The sequence below is a fragment of the Artibeus jamaicensis genome, unplaced genomic scaffold (genome assembly GCF_021234435.1).
Source record: "Artibeus jamaicensis isolate MK-2021 breed Jamaican fruit bat unplaced genomic scaffold, CSHL_Jam_final scaffold_584, whole genome shotgun sequence".
NCBI lineage: Eukaryota > Metazoa > Chordata > Mammalia > Chiroptera > Phyllostomidae > Artibeus > Artibeus jamaicensis.
This window is the reverse complement of record NW_026522048.1, coordinates 13,836,077-13,859,583: the sequence shown is the minus strand read 5'-3', so window position 1 is coordinate 13,859,583 and position 23,507 is coordinate 13,836,077. Positions and strand designations below refer to the sequence as shown.

Genomic DNA, 23,507 nt, shown 5'->3' with positions numbered 1-23,507 from the left:
AACTTACTTATATAACATAAACATGAATATTGATTTAACCAAAATTGTGCTATCATCCTATTAGGGAGCCAGAGAAGCAATAATATGGATAGCATGATGTGAGTGCAGTGGTAAATCCTTAATTTTAATAAGTTAATAATAGTTAATGACTAGAATAGAAAAAATAGCCACGTAGGCACTTTATTTGAAAATAGAAAAAAATAATATAATTCAAAGTATTTATCTCTGGCAAGGAGAACTTGGAAGTGGGATGGTGGGACAGGGAATTGTAAGCTTTGTGCTATTTCAATAAAAGTAAATGTGAAATTTAAAATAAAAACTAAAAATAAAAAGTGTTTATGTGGCAAATACATAGATATGAATGTAAAATAATACAAACACTATAGAAAACAGTATAAGGTTTCCTCAAAAAATTAAAAATAGAATAACCATATCAGCTAGCAATTCCACACAAAACTGAAAGGAGAGTCTTGAATGGATATCTGTACACACATGTTCAAAGCCGTATTATTTACAGTAGCTAAAATGTAGAGGTATTTGCTGATAGATGAATGAATAAGCAAAGTGTGGTATAGATAGACAATGGAATATTACTTAGCCTTTAAAAAGGATTTTTTTTTTAAAATTTGATTTTAGAGAGAGAAAAGTGGGGGAGAGAGAAACATCAATTTATGGTTCCACCTGTTTATGCTTCATTGGTTGATTCTTACATGTGCCCCGACCAAAGATCAAACCTGCAACCTTGGTATACTAGAACGGTGCTCTAATCAACAGAGTGAACTGGCTAGTGACTAAAAAAAAGGAAATTCTGAAATATACTATAACATGGGTGGACCTTGAGGACATTATACTAAGTGAAGCGAGCAAATAAAAAAAATACTGTATGATTCCATTTTTATGAGGTACCTAGATTAGTCAAAATAAAAAAAAAAACAAAAACGTAAAGTATTGTAGAATGGTGCTTGCCAGCAGTTGAAATAAGGAGAAATACAGTCTTATTGTTTAATGGTATAGCATTTCAGCTTTACAACATAAAAAGAGTTCTGGAGATGAATGGTGGTAATGGTTGCACAACATATAAATGTACTTAAATGAAATGAATGGTAAACTTAAAAACATGTACCTTATTAATACAATAAATTTTATGTTATGTACACGTTACCACAATCTTTTTATGTTTTCAATTTCAGTTTCATTTTTATTTTTTAAAGTTATTTCCTTTAATTTTTATTTTTTATTGCTACTCAAGCACAATTGTCTCCATTTTCCCTCCATCACTTTCCTCTGCCATCCCACCCCCACCTCCCACCCCCAATCCTTCCCCCTTTGGCTTTGTCCATGGGTCCTTTATATATTTTCCTTGACTATCCTCCCCCTACTTCCCCCATTCCTCCTCCCCCATCCCTCCTCCCCTCTGGTTGCTGTCAGTATATTCTTTATTTCAAAGTCTCTAGTTTTATTTTGCTTGGTTTGTTGATTAGGTTCCACTTACAGGTGAGATCATATGATATTTGTGTTTCACCACCTGAATTACTTCACTTAGCATAATGCTGTCCAGTTCCATCCATGCTGTCACAGAGGGTAGGAACTCCTTCTTTCTGCTGTCTAGTGTTCCATTGTGTAAATGTACCGCTGTTTTATGGTCCACTCATTTACTGATGGGCACCTAGGCTGCTTTCAGCACTTGGCTATTGTAAATTGTGCTAAGAACACTGGAGTGCATAGGTTCTATTGAATTGCTGTTTCAGGATTCTTATGGGACAATCACAATCACAGGACTGGAATTGCCAAGTCAAATAGCAGTCCATTTTTAGTTTTCTGAGGAAATTCCATACTGTTTTCCACTGTGGTTGCATCAGTCTGCATTCACACCAACAATGTACTAGGGTTCCCTTTTCTCCACAACCTCACCAGCACTTGTTTGTTGATTTGGTTAGATGGCCATTCTGACCACTGTGAAGAGGTATCTTATTGTGATTTTAATTTGCATCTTTCTGACAGCTAGTGATGGTGAGCATCCTTTCATATGTCTTGTGACCCTCTGTATGTCCTCTTTGAAGAAATGTCTATTCAGGTCCTTTGACCATTTTTTAAACAGGTTGTGTCTTCCTTGAGTGGAGTTGTACAAATTCTTTGTATATTTTGGAGTTCAAACCCTTGCCGGAGATATCAGAGGCAAATATATTTTCCCATATAGTTGTTTCTGTTTTCGTTTTGCTAATATTTTCTGTAGCCATGCAGAAGCTTTTTCTTTTGATGAAATCCTATTTGTGTACTCTTCTTTTTATGTCCCATGCTCTAAGGCATACTGGTAAAAATATTGCTATGTGGAATATCTGAGATTTCCTGCCTATATTCTTCTAGGACTTTTATGGTATCACGACTTATAATTAAATCTTTTATCCATCTTGAGTTTATTTTTGTGCACAGAGTAACTTGGTGGTTAAGTTTTTTTGTTTTTTTTGTTTTTTTGCAGGTAGCCGTCCAGATCTCCCAACTTCATTTATTAAAGATACTATTTTTACTCCATTTTATGCTTCTACCCCCTTTGTCAAATATTAATTGACCATAGAGACTTGGGTTCATTTCTGGGCTCTCTATTCTGTTCCATTGATCTATGTGTTCTGTTCTTATGCCAGTACCAGACTATGTTGATTACCTTGGCCTTGTAATATAGTTTGATGTCAAGCATGGTAACTCCTCCTACTTTGTTCTTTCTCAAAATTGCCATGACTTTCTGGGTCATTTACAGTTCCATATAAATTTTTTAAATGTTTGTTCTGTATCTGTGAAATATGACATTGGTATTTTAATAGGGATTGCACTGAATCTACAAATTGCTTTGGGTAGTATGAACATTTTGATGAAGTTAATTCTTCCCATCTATAAACACGATATATGCTTCTATTTATTTGAGTCTTCCTTAATTTCTTTCTTCACTGTTGTGCAGTTTTCTGAGTACAGGTCTTTCACCTCCTTGTTAGGTTTATTCCTAGGTACTTTATTTTTCTTGTTGCTACAAAAATAGGATTTGTTTCCTGATTTATCTTTGATATTTCATTATTGGTGTACAAAAATGCATTTGGTTTCCGAATATTGACTTTGTATTATAATCCTACCGTATTACCAAATTCACTTGTTAGGTCCAATAGTTTTCGATTCAGTATACAGGATTTTCTATGTATACTATTCAGTCATCTGAAATGATAATTTTACTTCTTCCATTCCAATCTGGATGCCTTTTTATTTCTTTTTCTTGCCTGACTGCTGTGGCTAGGAGTTCCAATACTATGTTGAATAGAAGTGCTGAAAGTGGACACCATTGTCTTGTTCCTGATCTTAGTGGGAAAGCTTTTAGTTTTTGTCCATTGAGTATCATCTTGGCTGCAGTTTTCTCATATGCAGCCTTTATTATTGTGAAGTATGCTTCCTCTACTCCCACATTGCTAAGTGTTTTTTACCATAAATGGGTGCTGTACCTTATCAAATGCTTTTTCTGCATCTATTGATATGATCGTGTGATTTTTATTTTTCATTTATGTGATGTATTACATTCACTGATTTGCAAATATTATACCATCCTTGCATCCCTGGGATAAATCCCACTTGATTGTGGTATATGATCTTTTTAATGTATATCTGGATGTGGTTGGCCTATGTTCCATTGAGGACTTCAGAATCTATGTACATCAGCAATACTGGTCTATATATTTTTTTCCTTGTGTCTTTATTGGTTTGGGGATTAGACTGATGCTGGCTTCATAGAGCTTGGGAGCCCTCATCTTGGATTTTTTGGAATAGTCTGTGGAGAATAGGTATTAGCTCTTCCTTAAGTGTTTGGTAAATTTCTCCTGTGAAACCATCCAGTCCAGGGCTTTTGTGTGACAGGAGCTTTTTGATTACTGGTTCAATTTCACCAGCTGGTATCACTTCTGCTTCTTCCGCATTCAGTTTTAGAAGATTGTATTTTTTTAGAAATTTCTCCATTTCACCCAGGTTTTCAAATTTCAAGGCGTGTAGTTGTTTGTAGCAATTTCTTACAACTCTTTGTATTTCTGTGGTATCAGTTATAATCTCTCTTTCTTTTCTGATTTGGTTTATTTGGATCCTCGTCCTTTTTTTATCGATGAGTCTTGCCAATTTTATCTTCTCAATGAACAAGCTCCTGGATTTATTGATCCTCAGAATTGCTCTTTTAGTCTCTATGTTGTTTAATTCTGCTCTGATCATATTTCCTTCCTTCTACTCACTCTGGGCTTGTTTGTTGTTGTTTCTCCAGTTCTTGTAGATGCAGGGTTAGGTTGTTTATTTGAAATGTTTCTATCTTTCTTATGTAGGCCTGTATTGCTATGAACTTCCCTTTCAAGACTGCATACGCTGTGTCCCAAAGGTTTGAGATTACTGTGCATTAATTTTCCTTGTTTCCAGAAATTTTTTATTTCTTTCTCGATCTCATTGTTCATTCATTCATTGTTCAAAAGCATGCTATTCAGTATCTATGAATTTGAATACTTTTGAATTTTTTACTTGAGGTTGGTTTCTAGTTTTAAGCTCTTGTTGTCCAAGAAAATGCTTGATATGATTTCAATCGTGTTGAATTTGTTGAGGTGTGTTTTGTGTGCAACATGTGGTATATCTTTTTAAATGTTCCATGTACATTTGAAAAGAATGTATATTTTGCTTCTTTGAGATGAAAACGTCTTTATGTATCAGTTAAATCCATTTGATCTAATGCATCATTTAGTTGCACATTATCCTTAATTGATATTTTGGAAGAACTACCCATTATTTACAGTAGGGTGTTAAAAACCCCTATGTAATTGTGTTGCTATCTGTATCCTTCTTGAAGTCCTCTAAGATTTTCTTTATATATTTGGGTATCCCTATGTTGGGTGCATATATGTTCACGATATTTTTGTCTTGATGAATTCTTCCCTTGAGTATTATGAAGTGTCCTTCTGTGTCTCTTTATGGTCTTTGTTTTGAAATCTGTTTTGTCTCATATAAGTATTACTAACATAGCTTTTTTTCTCCCCTGTCCATTTGCTTAGAATATTTTTTTTCCAATCCTTCACTTTCAGTCTGTGTAGGTCTTTTGTTCTAAGGTGGGTCTCTTGTAGGCAGCATATGTGCTGGTCATGTTTTCTTATCCATTCAACTACACTATGTCTTTTGACTGAGCATTTAATCCATTTACATTTAAGATTATTACTGACAAGTACTTATTCACTGCCATTTTGCCTACTTTGTACCTGTATTCCTCTCTCTCTCTTTTTCTTCCTCTCCTTAAAACAGTTCCTTTTGCATATCTTGCAATGTGGGTTTGGTGTAGATGTATTCTTTGAGCCTTCTTTCGTCTGGGAAGCTCCTTAGTTCGCCTTCCATTTTAATTGAGAGCCTGGCTGGATAGAGTAGTGTTGGTTGCAGTCCTTTGGTATCCATTACTTGGAATATTTCTTGCCATTCCCTTCCGGCTTGTAGTGTTCCTGTTGAGAAGTCAGCTGCCAGCCTTATCAGGGCTCCCTTGTATGTCACTTCCCATTTCTTCCTTGCTACCTTTAAGATTGTCTTAGAATTTTGCAATTTTAATTACAATGTGTCTTGAGTGGGCCTCTTTGGGTTTCTCTTGATTGGGACCCTTGTGCTTCCTAGACTTGTGTGGCTTCTTCTCTCATCAAACTAGGGATGTTTTCCATCATTGCTTTTTTCAAACAGGTTTCTATTCCTTGCTCCTCCTCTTCTCCTTCTGGTATCCCTAGTATGTAGATATTATTACTTCTCATGCTGTCCTGCAGTTCCTCTTAACCCCTCTTCATTCTTTTTTGAATCTCTTTTCCTTTCTTTGTTCTTTCTGAGAGTTTTTTCTACTTTGTCCTCCATATCACGGTTTCCATCCTCTGCTTCATTGAGCCTGCTTTTGATTCCTTCTGTTGTGCTTTTCAACTCAGAAATTTTATTCTTCATTTCTTCTTGGCCCTTGTTGATTGTCCTCTTTTATGCTGATATAGTTTGCAGTAAGTTCCTTATAGTTTCCCTGTAGTTTTTGGTAATTCACACCAAGCTCATTGAGCTTCATTACAATCATTGTTTTGAACTCAGTATCTGATTGTTTACTTGCCTCTATTTAATTTAGCACTCTTTCTTGAGGATTCCTCCTATCTTTTCAATTGGGGGTTGTTTCTTCTTCTTCCCATTATTTCTTCTGTTTGCTTCTTGAGACTCTTCTTGTTTGCTTCTGCTTCTTAACTTGATCTGGTTTGACTTCCTGACTTTGAGATATGAAATTCTATGGTAAGAGACCTGTCAGATTCAGTGGTGCAGTCTCCTTAATCTCCTGACCTTGATGCTCTTGGGATGCCCTTTATGCCATTTATGCTGGTTCTCTGGATGTAACAAGCTTTTGATTATTGTTGGGTCATCCTTTGAAGGGTCCTTCTCGCTAGCTGGTTAGGACAGAGGGTCACTCCACCTACCATGTCTTGTATGTTTTTGTGCAAGAGATGCCAGAACAAAACTACAAAACCCAAGCAACTAACCCATACCCACAAAAATAATCCCCCCAATCCCAGTATGATCAAAAAATGAACCAGTATTAATAAGGGCAAAACAAAATTGAGACTCTCATATGAAAGAAGAGCAGATATGAGATGACCTACTGAAAGAAAAATGATTTTGAGAGAGTACAGGGAGGAGCACTAATAAGTGTTGGTAGTTGGAACAATGCAAAGAGAGAAAGTAAAATTTACATCTTGAATAAAAAAGGGAATGAAGAATGTAAAATGGAATGTGAGAAGGGAAGCATACAGTATTAGGTTTAAACAGAAATTAAAAAAAAAATAAAGCGACAGAAAGAAAAAGAAAAAAATAATTAAATAAATAATAAAAATATAGGAGCCAAATTAAAGAGAAAGATCCACCAGAGCACTATCAACAGGTGAGCTAAAATTAATATAGGTGGTATGGGAATAAGAGGGAAAAAAGAAACAAAGAAAAACTCAAGAGATGTGTAGAGGAATGGGAAGTGATTTTGAAATGAAAGAGAGAAAAAACACTAGAGTGAGGAGCAAAAAACAGGGTAAGACAGTGAAAAATTTAAATTTGAGTCAAAAGGAAAAAGAAGAAAAAAAAGGTGAATAAAGAAAAATAAAAGGGCAGGATAAAAGAGAAATGGAAGAAATAAAGAAAAAACAGGCTAAGACAAGGCAAAATTAAAAATGTGAGAAGAAAAAAGAGGAGAGGGGACAAGTAAAATATGAGATTTGAAATACAAAATTAGTGAAGATCTAGAAATCAAATAGAAAAAGTGCAATCAAAATTAGTGAAGATCCAGAAATGCAAATCCATCCACAACCAAGTAGCAAAGATTGCTAAAGGTGGAGAGAGAATAAGGGTATTTAAGAGTGGGGAAAAAAGGATGTGATATGACCATTGACAAGAAAATTGGTTTTGTGTGTCTGGACAGGGGAGAAATAGTAAAAGTGTGGAATGGAAACAAGTTGTAGCAAGAAAGAAAACAAAATGTAAAATGAAAATAATGAGATAAAAGAAGAATGTAAAATACTGTAAGAGAAGGGAGGGGCAAAATATGTGAATTCAAATAAACTATAGTATGAAATCTAGTGACAATATGCACAAACTTGCTAGACAAGAAATGAATGTTAAAAAGCTATGCAGGAAAAAAACATCGCAAATCATGGAGAAGAGCTCAGTGGATTTCACTTCAGTAACCTCTAGTATTTACCACTGTTTTTTTTTTTTTTCTAGATCTGCCTCTGGTGATGTCAGATGTTGACACCATTTGACCTTAGGCAGCTAGTTAGAGACTTCCAGGGATCTACTGACTCTAACTGTCTCCTTCAGTTGTTAATCTAGTCACTCTGCACCCAGCAGTCTGGCTTATGTACCATAGGCTTGGATGAATCTATCCTGGGGTCAAGGCTATTCTTTACCCTCAGGATGCTGCTGGGAGGGGAGTGGTCTGCGAGTAGGATGGTTGCTGCCCTGTACGGAACTCAGCTGCAGGATCCTGGTGGCTACTCTCTCAATTCTCTCCCCAAAACATCTGTTCCCAATCTCTCCTCAAGCATCTCTAGTCCCTTCTGTATCCCATCCCCCTTTGCCAGGGATTTGTCTGTGGCTCTCTCTTTCAGTTGTTAATTTAGTCACTCTGCACTCAGCAGTCAGGTTTAAGCACCAGAGGGCATGGTAGAATACTTCCTGGTGGTGGGGCTATTGTTTCCCCTTAGGCTGCTGCCACTAAGGTGAGTGGTCTGCCTGAGCAATGATGGCTGCTGCTGTATGGGAGATGATTCAGCACCGAGATCCCAGTATCTACTCTCTCAGTTCTCTCCCCTAAGCTCCCGTCCAGTCTTTCCTCGGGCATGCCCTATCTACCCCTGCCTTTGCCAGAGCCCAGGATAAGTGGCTGCAAGAGAAAATTTGTGCATTGGCCCTTTAAATGGCTCTTTGTGTCTCCAGGGGTCCGTCTCTGGCAAAGAGCAACTCTGCCACTTTTTGCCACTGGTTGCTAGCTGTGTACTTTTTGGTCTCTGGTGCTCTAGGCTGGGGACCCCAGCTTAGGGTTTAGACCCCACACTTCTCAGGGGGATCCAACTGGTCACTCAATTATCCCTCTGGTGCCACTGCCTGTGGGTGCCTAACCAGCCCTCTCGAGTCTCCACCACACTCCTTACCAGACAGGTTGTGCTGAAGCTGCTTCTTCTGTCTGTCCCAGGTTATAAGGCCACAATTATTTTAATTAGAGAAAAGGAGAGTAAAATTTTCCTAGTTAAAATTACCATAATGTGGACTTCTGCCAAGATAGAGGCGTAGGTGGAAGCACTGCGTCTTCTCACACAACCAAGTTTAAAAACAACAAAGTTATAGCAACAAAAACGCAGCCAAACCACAGAAAATTGAACTAAACAGAAGTCTGACAACAACGAACCCTTCAGCCAAACCGGTAATAGGGGCAGAGCCAGCAGCAGAGTGGGGGTGGGCAGGAAAGATCCACCAGACTGACCCAGGCGCGTGACCCAGGTGCACCAGAGGCTATGGGCGGATCCCAGGTGTGGAGAAGCAGCGGACCCACTGAGGGCGCAAGGCAGAGGACCCACTGAGAGTGGACCGTGGTCACACATTCGCGTGCAGGTAACCGGTGAAGGAGCTAGCGGTGGTGAGACTGACCGTGCAGGCCCCAGGGGCGGGAAGCAGCAAAGGGAACCACCATTGTCCCTCTCTGACCCCACCCCCACATACAGCGTCACAAACCAGCAACATGGGTGGCACTGCCCTGGTGAACACCTAAGGCTCTGCTTCTCACATGTAACACGCACGAACAGATCAAAACATGGCTCAAGGACAACTCAGAGCCCCAGAGCCAATAAATCTAAGCGATAAAGAAATAGCCAAACTTTCAGATGCACAGTTCAAAACACTGGTGATACGGATGCTCACAGAACTGGTAGATTTTAGTCACAAATTAGAAGAACATATGGAAGCTAAAATAATTTAAATGAAGGGAAATACACAGGAAACCAATAGTAATGGAAAGGAAACTGGGACTCAAATCAAAGGAGTGGACCAGAAAGAGGAAAAAAATGACCAAACAGAAAAGGATGAAGAAACAAGAATTCAAAAAAAGGAGGAGAGGCTTAGGAACCTCCAAGATACTTTAAACATTCCAACATCTGAATTATAGGGGTACCAGAAGGGGAAGAGGAACAGCCAGAAGCGGAAAACTTATTTGAACAAATAATAAAGGAGAACTTCCCCAATCTGGCAAAGGAAATAGACTTCCAGGAAATCCAGGAAGCTCAGAGAGTCCCAAAGGAGTCAGACCCAAGAAGGAACACACCAAGGCACATCATTATTACATTAGCCATGATTAAAATGAAGGAGACAATCCTAGAAGCAGCAAGAGATAAGGGGACAGTCACCTACAAAGGAGTTCCCATCAGACTGTCAGCTGATTTCTCAAAAGAGACACTACAGGCAAGAAGGGGCTAGAAAGAAGTATTCCAAGTCATGAAGTCCAAACACCTACATCCAAGATTGATCTATCCAACAAAGCTTTCATTTAGAATGGAAGGGCAGATAAAATGCTTCCCAGATAAGATCAAATTCAAGGAGTTCATCATCACCAAGCCCTTATTATATGAAATGTTAAAGGAACTTACCTAAGAAAAAGAAGATAAAAAAGATGAACAGTGAAAGGACAGCAAACTCACAGTTATTAAGAACCACATCAAAAAGAAAAGCAAACTAAGAGGACAGCTAAATCAGGAGCAGAACCATAGAAATGAAGATCACATGGAGGGTTAGCAACAGAGGAGTAGGAGAAGGAGAAGGGGCGAGAAGGTACAGAAAATAAGTAGCATAGATGGTAGGTAGAGAATAGATAGGGGAAAGAGCAAGAATAGTATGGGAAACATAGAATCTAAAGAACTTGAGACACATGGTCATAAACTAAAATGGTGTGGGAGGGGGTGTACAGGGTGGAGGGGAATGAAGGGGGGAAATAGAACAATTGTAATGGCATAATTAATAAAATACATTTAAAAAATTACCATAATGTGAAACCAAATTCAAGACATATCAACTTTCTTCAACAATGACAAATTTGTCTGGTTCGTTTAGAAATAAATCAATTAGAGTGGTATTGTGATCCCTCTCCTTGATGTACTAGTTATTCACACTGAATAATTTAAAACTAATTATTTCATTTGTGAGCAACTGATCCTGCATTGTAACAGGTTAAATCTTAAGTCTTTCATGTAAGTTAGACTATAAATTCGTTTCTTCTTAAGGATGGCCCATAAATTAAGCAGTTCTAGAACTCCGGAAGTTTCAAAAGAGAAAAAAAGTGCCCATATAAAATCCAACTAGAACATCTGAAAAAAATCTGATATGATTAAGGAACATGGGCATGGTTCTAAGCCAATGTTTTATTTATTTGAACTTTAAAATGTCTACTTTAAAATTGGAAACAAAATAATTCAGGACTGCAACATAATTAATCAGAGGCCAAAAAAGATATATATTTTAGGCCAAATTATAAGGGGGGGCTGAAAATAAAATATTTACCAAATATATGAAGAAATGAAACATCTTTATTTTATTTTTGATTTTAGAGGGGAAGGAGACAAGAAAGATGGAGGGAAACATAGATGTGAGAGAGAAACATTGACTGGCTGCCTTCTGTACACGTCCCAACTGGGGACCACACCTACAATGCAGGCACGTGCCCTGACCAAGAAATGAACTGGCAACATTCCGGTTTGAGGGCCAACACTCAACTAACTGAGCAACACCAGTAGGGCAAGAAATAACTTCTCTATGAGGATGCATAAAAAATGCAGGAAAATGACTAAATGTAATAACATTTTAAACATTTGAAAAATATTATAAAGGGAAAAAAGGAAAAATTATAAAAGGAAAACCACAAGATTAATAATAATAATAATAATAATAATTAATAATAATATATATCTAAGAATCCCTTAAAGCATATATATATGATCTTAAGATTTCATTCATTTACTGATCTAATATTTTTCAGCACACACTATGTACCAACCACTGTTTTAGGAACTTAACATTTAGTCAGAATAAGTGATCATTTTTATTATCTTAAGGATATGTAAGGGAGAGTTACGGATCAGAAGGGGGCACGCGATTCCTAGAAATGTAATATAACTTGACTTCAGTGGTGGTGACCTGGGTATATACGTGTATGTAAATATTCACTGACCTGCACACTTATGATTTGTGCGTTTTAGTATATGTAAGTTGTATATTCCTTTTTTGGTGAAAGCTCATTTGTCTTGCCTTTCATAGCTGCTAACTGTTCTTCTTTATATGACTTCAATTTGAATTCAAAGAACCTTAAAACAAATTTCTGGCATAGCCAGACTGCTATAGGTCTCACTGTGATGACAGATGTTTTAAATAACCCAAAAGGAGAAAAGAGATGAAAATTAATAGGCAAATACTAAATTAAATCATTGGGCTCTACTTATCAAGAAATTAGCTCAAAAATATTAGCTGAATTTTTCAATGCTTATTTCTGTTAGCCAGATAATTATATTGCCCAATATGTACCTAACCATTTTTCCATATATCAAAGTTTTTCAATAGTCATTGATGTACCAACATCACAGTTTTTGCCATGCACTAGTAACAGTTATATAATTTTTTTCTCACCTTTATCTTTTTTAGCCTTATTTAACAAGAATCCATGAATTTACTGGCTTGGCCACAGGTAGCATTTTTTCCTAATACATATAAAAATACTTCACTCCAAAAATTAAAAATGTTCATCACTATACAGGTGAAAGTCATCTCACATCACTATACTAAATATTGGGAGACCTAGCCACAACCGCTTCATTCCTTTGTCCACACTCTCAAGACATTCACTTTCCATGTTCTGACACAGCAACATGAGATAATAAATATTAGTGAACCCGAGTGGTGAAGATGTCAGCATAGGTAAACACAGATCACCTCTTCACACAACCACATCAAAATTACAATTAAACTATAGAACAACCATTATTCAGAACTGCCAGAAACTGACCTAAGTGGAGGTTCTACAACCACAGAATTAAAGAAACTACATCAAGACTGGTAAGAGAAGTAGACACATGGAATGGGCTGGTTCTATTCCCATTGTGGTGCATACAAACTAAGAGGGATATATTAAAGCAAGGGGTCCCAACACCACACCAGACACCACAGCCCATGGTTCCAGTGCCAAGAAGATAATTCCTCATAACTTCTGGCTGTGAAAAACAGTGGATGTTGAGGCTAAGGAAACAGAAACTGCTGGATTCCCAGGCAGTTCCTCTTACAGGGCCCACGCATCCGCTTACTGGACTCATTCCCTCTGAGCTTCAGCACTGGAGACATATAGGGAGGAACTGAATGGACCAGCATCAGGGCAATAGCTGAAGGGCAGATTTCTCACAGGCAGAAGTACTGGCAGAGGCCATTGTTCCTTTATGAGTCCTACCCCCACAAAAGCTCAGAGCCACAGAGCCAGCAAGAGGGAGCCATATCTGAGACTCCACCAATCTGGCTCACAGTTTGCCCTACTCTGGTGATTCTGAGGCTCCATCCCACCCAACCTCAAGCCCACCCAAGCTGTTTCAGTGGCTTTTCCATATAAATAGCTTATCTTGCTTCATGCTTCAGATTTTCTTAAATTTTCTCAAACAAGCAGCAACTGGTGTCAGCAAGCCCCATGCTCACTGCTCAGGGGCCCTAGTCCAGGCAGTAGCAGCAGCTGGCCTTGGTTCACAGCTTGGCCTCGCTCGGGCACCTCTAAGTCCAGTATAAGTAGGAGTCATCTGCAGATCACTTTATAGCTTAGGCTGGGTGGCCCCGAATGGAACACAGGTGGTGGCTCACCTTGACCTTCACTTCCAGGAAGCCCCAGTGCCAGTGTACCTAGTGGACAGCTACAAACCACATCAGAGCACTACCACCCAACCACCTACATAAGAGACACACTCAGGTGCAAACTCAGCAAGCACCAGAGCCCTGGTGAAATAAGCCCCACTCTGTGGAGTCAGCCCTACACAGCTGATCCTCCACAGTGGTTGGAGGTTGGTGGTCAGTTGTCATAGCCAGTCCTTGCAGCCAACAGGCCTGAGAAGACACTTTCCATTGATATGCCAACAGCAATCAAGGCTCTACAACAGGAGGGTGTACACAGCTGGACCCTGCAAGACACCTATTACATTAGGCTACTCTACCAAGCCTGGGAGATGTAGCTGCTTTACCTAACACATAAAAACAAACACGGTGAGGCTGCCAAAATGCAGAGACAAAGAAACACAACTTAATGAAGAAACAGAACATAACTTCAGAAAAAAAAAACTAAACAAAATGGGAACAAGCAACCTATTAGATGCAGAGTTCAGGACACTGTTTATATGGACGCTCAACTAATTCAGGGGAAGAGCAGATGAACTCAGAGAGAACTTCAAAAGAATAAAAAAGGACATGGAAACCATAAAAAAAAAAAAAAAAACCCAGCCAGAAAGGAAAAATATACTAACTAAAATGTAGAACAATTTTAGGGACTCAACAGCAGAGCAGATGAAGCAGAGAATCAAAGCAATGACTTTTAATATAAGAAAGCAAAACACTTATTCAGTACAGCAAAAAGAAAAAAGAATTTAAAAAAAAAAGAAAGAAAATGAGGATAGCGTAAGGAACCTTTGGGACAACTTCAAACATACCAACATTTGCATCATGGAGGTCCCAGAAAGAGAAGAGAGAGAGCAAGAACTTGGAAACCAATTTGAAAAAAATAATGACAGAAAACTCCCCTAACCTGGTGAAGGCAAGAAACATATTAAGTCCAGGATATGCAGAGTCCCAAACAAAATGAACCCACAGAGGCCTACACCAAGACACATCATAATTAAAATTCTGAAGGTTAAACATAAAGAATCTTAAAAGCAGCAAGAGAAAAGCAGTTAGTTACTTACAAGGGAGTTCTCACAAAACTGTCAACTGATTTCTCAAAAGGCACTTTGCAGGCTAGAAAGGAATGGCTAGAAATATTCAAAGCAAAAATAAAAAACAAGGACCTACAATACAATAAGAATATGACAAGTGATCTCTACCTCAATTATCATTTGGATCTAATATTGAAGTTGCTTCCTATGGAGCCCCTGCTTCATATTATCCCACTATCAAATGGAGGATTTGTGGTGAAAGGAATGATCAGTATGAAGATAAAAAAAACCCTAAAAATATCTACTGGAAGAGCTAACTGGCAGTTCCATTTTCCTGACTGATCTAATAATCTACTGCTTTCTTTATAAAGCAAATCTACCGCAGTCTTTATAAAGCAAATGTAGGAGCAGAATCAAAGCAATGACCAATGCTCCCAAGGACCTGGACCATAATCAACCTATACTAATAACTTAAAATGGGGAAGCTATTTACTAACCACCTCTACCTCATTACATACCTGGTTTCTAAAATTCTAAGTTATGTCCAGTGAAAAATTTAGAAATGTCTTTTAAAAAAGAAATGTGATTTCAATAAGAAGAAAAAATACAAGGTCTCTTCAGAAGTTATCCAGCCATGTAATAAGAAAAATAGAGACATTTATTGAAGAAGATACAAGATAAAAGAAACATTGTACAATGGACAATGACACCCCATTTCCCTTCAAAGTAGGCACCTTGGGACCTCACACAGTCCTCTGAATCACCCTCAGCTGCCCCATTATATTTACCTGAATCTCATCAACCATGTGAAATCTTCCCTTTCAAAGGTTATTTTAGTTTTAAGAAAAGCCAGAAGTCACAGAGTGACAAATCTGAGCTGTAGTAGGTCTGAGTCACCTGGGTGATTTCACGTTTCATCAAAGAGCCTACACGAGACATGGTGCATGAATGGGCGCAATGTCATGATGAAGCTACCAATCACAAGTTGCCCATAGCTGCAGCCTTCTGGGTTATCCAAAGTTTTCACAGAGAAATGCTCCAGCTTAATGCAAAATTTGATGCAGATTTGTTGCTCTACTCAGTTATTTTGAATGTGACAGCCACACACTACATATGCTCACTCAACAGCATCTACTGCCCTCACTGACTAGTAAAGTCATCATTGTTCATGCATATGCATTCCAGTTCACTCTCCTTGGTTCACTCTCCTTCACTCTGCCAGGTTACATCAATGTTGCACAAACCATTCTCATTATATTAACAATGGCTGGACTTTTTCCAGACAGACCTGGTGCTATGCAGATATTTCTACTGTAGCCTAAGATTTATTATTCACTATAACAAGTAATTGAAGTGTAATACTCAAAATTCCTCAACATTTCTAGTATGTGAAATGTAAAGTAAAATGATACAAATTAAATAGAAAATAAAAACTTTGTCCAGGAAAGCACACTATTTAATTAGGACAAAAACACACATGAAACAAAATACTGATAAATTAAAATCAATATGTAATTGAATACATGTTACATTTACCTTTTCTCTTATTATTTTTATTGTAAAGAATGGCAGTTTAAGAACAGGAAAATGAAAGCTTCTGGGTGCTGTTCTGAAACCAAGAATTATATTCCTTAACCAGGATTTTTTACTTCCATTTACAGGTAGTCAAAAACAAAGCGAAATGCAATCTGTATCTAAAATTTTTCTTCCATATGTTCCCACTAAGCATACACTATGGTTTTGGCAACTGCCAGTAGAGCTACTCAAATATTCATGCAAAAGACTGCTTTAGGCAAGACTAGGATGTTCTGTTAAAGAGAGACAGAAAAAGGAGGAAAAAATATGACTTTAACATAAAAGTGTTTCAATTTCATTTCCTGTCAAGTTTTAGACTTGGTTTTTAGACACTTAGCTTCTGATACACAGATTTGCTTTTGCAGCTCCAATTTAGCTAACTTCTCAAACATCATACAGATGTACCATTGAAACCTAGAGTTGTTTACTAATAGTGATAGAAAAACAAAGAACATCAATTGCTAAGCCCTTCTAGCCAGCTGAAAGTACTTAACATCTTCCTTAATACAAACAATATCTGTCCTAGAAAGTTCAAGCCCTTGTTGAGGGCAATATCTTTGAATCAAAAACAAACAAAAAGCAACAACACAAACACAAGCAATCAGAGCAACACAATAAATTAAACAAAGACTTTTTTCTATTTTCAAAAAGATGTTGCGTTGGGGGATACACACTACCTCCAAAACATATTATAAAAATAGAGTAGGCCCTGGTCAGGTAGCTCAATTGGTTAGGGCATCTACCTGATTCACTAAGGTTGCGGGTTCAATCCTGTAAGGGCACATCAAAAATCAACCAATGAATGCATAAAAATTGGAACAAACTGATGTTTCTCTCTTTCCCCCATTTCCTCTGTCTCTAAATTAAAAAATAAAATAAAGTAAAAGTGTGATATTGGCATGCCTCATATATATCAGTGAAACAGAATAGGTAGTCCAGAAATGGAACACACATACATGGTCAATTAATTTGCAACAAAGGCACCAAGAAAACCCAGTAGAATAGGCACCAATGAAAAAGAATAAAATTTTCAATATAAAATTGATATTCATTTAAAAAAATCCTGAGGTGCTTGTCTCATTTCAGCCAGGGACAAAGTAACTCCTTGTTTATCCTAGGTTGGCTTTTGGTCTGTGCTGATGCCTGGTTCATGCCTTGGACACGTGTGTGTGGCGGGGGGACCTTGACTCTAGGCTAAACACAAAAATTAACTCAAAATGATTCATAGACCTAAATATAAAAGTCAACACTTATAAAACTTTTAGAATAAAACATGAGAGCAAATCTTCACTAACTTGGGACAGGCAAAAATTTCTTAGGCAACTAAAAACACAAACCATGAAAGAAAAAACTGGTATGCTAGACTTCATAAAAATTAAAAGCTTCTCCTCTTCAAAAGCAGACTTAAGAAAATGAAAACACAAGCCAAGTAAAATAGGCACAATATATACATCTAACAAAGAACTATGATCTAAAATATCTAAAGAACTCTTAAAGGCTAACAAGAAAACAAAATTTTTCAAATAGATAAAATATTTAAACAATTTACAAAAAAATGATATAAATTACCAATAAACACATGAAAAAATGTTCAATACCACTGGTCATCAGTGTGATACATGTGAAAAACCACAATAAGACACTACTATATAACCAATTGAGTGGCTAAAAATATTTAAAATGACAATATAAGTGTTGACAATGATGGGAAGCAATTGAAATTCTCATATATTATTGGCGGGAATGTAAAATAGTACGCCCACTCCTAGGTATTTACCCAAGAAAAATGGAAAATGTCCACTCAGAGTTAGTTGTGCGTGGCTTTTTCATAACAGATTTATTTGTAATAGCCAAAAACTAGAAACAAGTCAAATGTCTATTAACAGGTGAATGGACAAACTTCAGTATATTCACTCATAACAAAGGAATAATCTTTCCTTTTAGTTGCCAGACAAGAGTACATAGTTTAAACTTCCATTTAGATGAAACCTGAGAACAGACAAAACAATATATAATGGACATAGTCCAGATCATTTGTTGCCTGGGGAAGAGTTGGGAATATATGGAAGGAAAAACACTAAGTGGAAAACTACAAAAGGGTTTTGGAGACTGAGGGAAATGTTCTGTATCTTGATTGTGGCAGCAGTTACACGGGTATATATCTTTATTAAATGAATTAAATTATATCTGAATAAAGTAGTTTTCTTTTGTTTTAAGTGACACTGGCAGGTTAAATGTAGACAGCAAAAAAGGAAAGACTACAGAAATAGTGAAACACAGAATGACATTGTAAAAGCAATTCTAGCACAGTTAAAACTAGGAATATAATGACGAATGTATTTAATTCCATCTATAAAATGGTAATAATAACATGCAGGATAGCTGTAAAAATTAAATAAGATAATTAACACAATACCTAGTACATCATACAAACACAATTCTGGTTACCTGAATCTGTATTTACCAATGTTAAATTTTAAAGTAAAGACAAGAAAGTAAGTAATAGAATACATGGACTAAATCATGAAAGAATTTCTAGAAAAAATAATTTTAGATGCCAGTTTTAAAAGGAAATGGATGGATGGTAGTGCAGGTGGAGGGAATGGTAATAATGTGCAGAAGAACAGAGGCAGAAAGGAGCAAGCCATGTGCAAGAGATGGCAAAATTAACATTCCTGTGGCAGCAAGTCTATATAAGGGAGTATGGGAAAGAGGTATCCTCCCATTTGATGCAAACATTCATTTAAATTTTACAGTAGGATCCAGAATAGTAACTTTATCCGGTTGGTGCTATGACACAAGATAAATGCATTCAGCTGTTTAAAGTAGGGAAAAAGAAGGTCTGTTCTGTTGAAAAAATATGAATGCCTAACAATCATCTGCTTCAGTCTCTTGGAGGTTAGCCATAGCTCTTTCCCCAAAGAAAAAATAATTATTAAAATATAATTATAGCTAAGCAACATATGGACTTGCTGTGCAGCTGTCACTGTACTCCTAAAATTATGAAAGTGTTTACATTTCCAGAATCTTAATTCTCTAAGCAATTGTTATTTTGAAAAACAAGACATAAAAAAAACTCCTCAGAGAACTATCCAGCTACAACAAGAATTACTTCATAGCATGGTACTTAGAAGGTACCAAAATGCTCAAATTGCATTTCAGGAGACCTAATGTGAGCGAGCAAGACCAGGATTTTTGAACATTTATAATTTTGAAGTGTTTTTACTTGTATACATTTAAATGTGTTTAATAAAAGAATGTAGGATTAACATTCTTGTGGCATTCAAACTAACTTAAATCCTTATTAAGATTCTACATGTTTGGCAGACTAATTCCTCTCTCTCGCTCTCTATATATAGAACAGAAAAGTGTCATTTCAACATTTTCTCTGGGAAGATATACCAAGATAGCTAGTAATAACTTAAACTAATTTAGTTCCCAGAATGAGAGAAATGTAGAATGAGAATGTGATGCACAATGAGAGGCAAAATATTAAAGGGCAATAATACCAACCTTAAACAGAATAGCAGCAATGTAGCTACAGTGAGGACAACAAAGCTACAGGATTAAATTAACTCAAGTCTCTTATTAAGAGGATGTTATGTAGTAACAGCTAATAAACAAGGTTTTATCTGCTCCATCTAACCCCAGAGCAATATCCATTTAGAGGCTTTGGCTCAGAGTACAGCACATGGAGACTAAAGAATAACCATATTTACTATTGCTTTCCTGGGCCCATATGTTATACATCACTTTAATAGCTGGAATATTTATAAATACAAAAAATTATTGATGTGTTACATCATTCAGAATCATAAATAATTTACCATTTAGAATTTTCTTTTCATAATGATATTATCCTATACTATACAGTACTTTTCACCCTAGCCAGGAGGCTCAGTTGATTGGAATATCATCCTGTACACCAAAAGGCTCTAGGTTCCATTCCCAATCAGGCAGCCAATCAATGTTTCTCACATCTTTTTTCCTTCCCCACCCCCTCACCCCACTCCACCCACCATTCCTCTCTACCTAAAATCAATAAATATATCAGATGCAGAGTTCAAAACACTGGTTATTAGGATGCTCAAGGAACTGACTGAGTACTTCAACAGCATAAAAAAGACCCAGGCAGAAATGAAGGTTGCACTATGTGAAATAAAGAAAAATTTACAGAGGACTTCCAGTCAAGATGGCAGCATAGGCAGACATGTCTCACCTCTTCACATAAAGACATCAAAACTACAACTAAAATGTAGAACAACCATCACTCAGAACCATCAGAAATCAATTTGAATGGAAGTCTGACAACTACAGAATTAAAGAAACCACATCCATCCAGACTGAACCAGCAAGGTTATGCCACATCTGAGACTACATCAACCTAGCTAACACTGTTTGACCTGCCTTGGCGATCCCCAGAGACTCCACCCCATTCAGGTTATGGACTCACACAAGCTGCTTTCCCATATGAATGTATGATCTTGGCTCAGGCCTCACAACTTCCTAACTCCCATGAAATAAGCAAATAGCTGGCCTCGGTGATTTCCAGGCCCAGCACTAGCAGCAGACAGCCTAGATTCACAGCTTGTCTTCTCATAGGAATCTCCAAGCCCAGCACAAGAAGCAGCCATCTCAGATTGTTACATAGCTAGGCACGGTGTCCCCGGGCAAAACCCAGGTGGGGGCTTACTTTGGCCTGCACCACCTAGGAACCCCAGGGCCAAAGTACCCAGCAGACAGCTATAGACCACATCAGAGCACCATCCTGCCTTTGCACAGCTGATCCTCCATGAAGGATGGTGGCTGGTAGTCAGTGATCACATGCAGTCCTTGCGGCTGACTGGCCTCTGTAAATCCCTCCCATTTACCTGCCAGCAGCAACCAAGGCTCCACTGCAAGAGGAGTATGTAATCAGCTCACAAGAAGGGAGTACCCAGCTTGGATGATAGGGGAGGCTGTGCCATGGACCCTGCAGGACACCAACTACATTAAGCCATACTACCAAGACACAGAGTCAAAGCAACTCTACCTAATACATAAAAACAAACACTGGGAGGCTGCCCAAATGAGGAGACAAAGGAACATGGCCCAAATGAAAGAACTGTTCTAAACTCTAGATAAAGAACTAAACAAAATGGAGATAAGCAATCTATCAGATGTCGAGTTCAAAACACTAGTTATCAAGATGCTCAAGAAATTTAGTGAAGACCTCGTGAGCGTACGAAAGATCCAGTCAGAAACGAAGAATACACTAATTGAAAAAAGAACAATTTACATAGAAATAACAGTACAGTGAATGAAGGCAAGAATCAAATCAATGAGGTGGAACAATAAGGAAGCAAAAAACAACCAAGCAGAACAAGGAGAAAAATGATTTAAAAAAAAATGAGGATAGTATAAACAGCCTCTGGGACAAGAGGTTCGACATTCACATCATAGCAGTGCCAGAATGAAAAGAGAAGGAGTTAAGAAATGGGAAATCTATTTGAAAAGATAATGAAAGAAACTTCCCTAGTTTGGCAAAGGAAATAGACATGCAAGCCCAGGAAGCACAGAAAGTCCCAAACAAGATGGATGCAAAGAGGTCCACTCTAAGACACATCATAATTAAAATGCCAAAGTTTAAAGATAAAGAGAGAATTTTAAAAGCAGCAAGAGAAATGCAGATAGTTACCTACAAAGGAATTCCCATAAGACTGTCAGCTGATCTCTCAAAAGAAATTTTGCAGGCTAGAAGGAACTGGTAAGAAGTATTCAAAGTGATAAAAAGCAGGGACTGACAGCCAAGACTGCTCTACCCAGCAAAGATATCATTTAAAATGGAAGGGCAGATATAGTGCTTCCCAGACAAGGTAATGCTGAAGGAGTTTCTCATCATCAAGCCATTATTATATGAAATGCTAAAGGGAATTATATAAGAAAAAGAAGATCAAAACTATGAACATTAAAATGGCAATAAATTCACAACTATCAACAATTTAAGCTGGAAAGCAAACTAAACAAACAAGCAGAACAGAAATGATCATAGATCTGGAGATCATTTGTAGGGTTATCAGTTTTTGATGGGGGAAGGAGGAGAATGGGGAAAAAGGTGTGGTTTAAGATATACAAATTGGTAGGCACATAACAGACACAGAGATGTTAACAACAGTACAGAAAATGGAGAAGCCAAAGAACTTACATGTAAAACCCACAGACATGAACTAAGTGGGGGGGGAGGGACTGCCAGAGGGAATGGGGGTAACTGAGTAGAGGGAGCAAAAGGAGAAAAAATTGGGACAATTGTAATAGCATAATCAATAAAATATATTTTTAAAAATAAAAATAAAAATATCTTGGAAAAATAGCAAAAAAATATTCAAATGAACCACTCACCATCTCTAAATTTTACAGATGAAGAAAGTAAACTCAGAGGGTACCAATAAATAGTAATTTTTTAAAAAGAGGAGAAGGAAAAATAGAAGGAGTACAAGTAAATTTGGAGGTGTTAAGTAGTTTCCCCAACATCATGGAGCCGAAAGAGACCACAACCCAAGTCTCTTAAGTCCCAGCCTAATATTCTAAGAACAAAATATAAAGTCAATGGGAGAAATTATTAGGATTCAGCCTTTTAGATTTAAGATGTACTGACTAAACGCGGGCCTGCGAACCAGAGTATCGCGGTTCGATTCCCAGTCAGGGCACATGCCTGGGTTGCAGGCCAGTTCCCAGCAGGGGACTCATGAGAGGCAACCATACATTGATATTTCTCTCCTTCCCTTCCCCTCTAAAGATAAATAAATAAAATCTTTAAAAAAAAATAAAAAGATGTACTGACTTGTGAAAAAACTGCATAGCCACAATACATATAATCCCAGTTCTGCTTTTTAAAAAATTATATGGTGAAAGAAGTGAAGGAGGAAGTGGGACAGAAGGGAGGAAGAGAAAGAAAGGTAGGTAGGTAGATTCAGGGTTCTGAATGATTCATTTGTTTAACTAGAAATAGGAAACAAATCAAGCGTCAATAGCAGGAAAACAACCAACCACCAAAAAATCCCAAAACACACACAACAAAATAAATACCTGGGCCTCTCCTTTCCTTATCCTCAGATGTACTGTAGCAGTGTCCTTAGGGAGTCATTAACACTGTCCAACTCTTAGAATAGTTCTGGGAAGGGGGATGGATTTCAGGCCCAGTAGAAATGGTATAACCTCTCACAGGAGGCCAGTGGAGAAGAGGGAGAATTTCAGCAACTGGGGTGTATTAGCAACAGAAAACTAATTTTGAGTTTCTGCAGCTGTTGTATTTTACAGTAAGCACATGTTGATATAAAGATCACAATTTTGCTTGTGACAACATAGATGGTTCTTGGGACTATCATGCAAAGTGAAGTAAAAGGAAAAGGTTGAGAAACATATGATTTCACTAATACATGGGATATAAAACAGAAAGCAACAAATGAGCACACAACAGTATGG

At 37.5% G+C, this 23,507-nt stretch overlaps 1 protein-coding gene and 1 pseudogene across 1 annotated transcript in view; one reads left to right on the top strand and one right to left on the bottom strand.

Annotated features, from left to right (window-relative positions):
• The window catches only part of OSBPL8 (oxysterol binding protein like 8), a gene marked incomplete at its 3' end in the record, with an annotated part of 149,703 nt that overhangs the window by 104,190 nt on the left and 22,006 nt on the right, over positions 1-23,507 (bottom strand).
• LOC119039983 (uncharacterized) lies at positions 17,120-17,213 on the top strand (annotated as a pseudogene).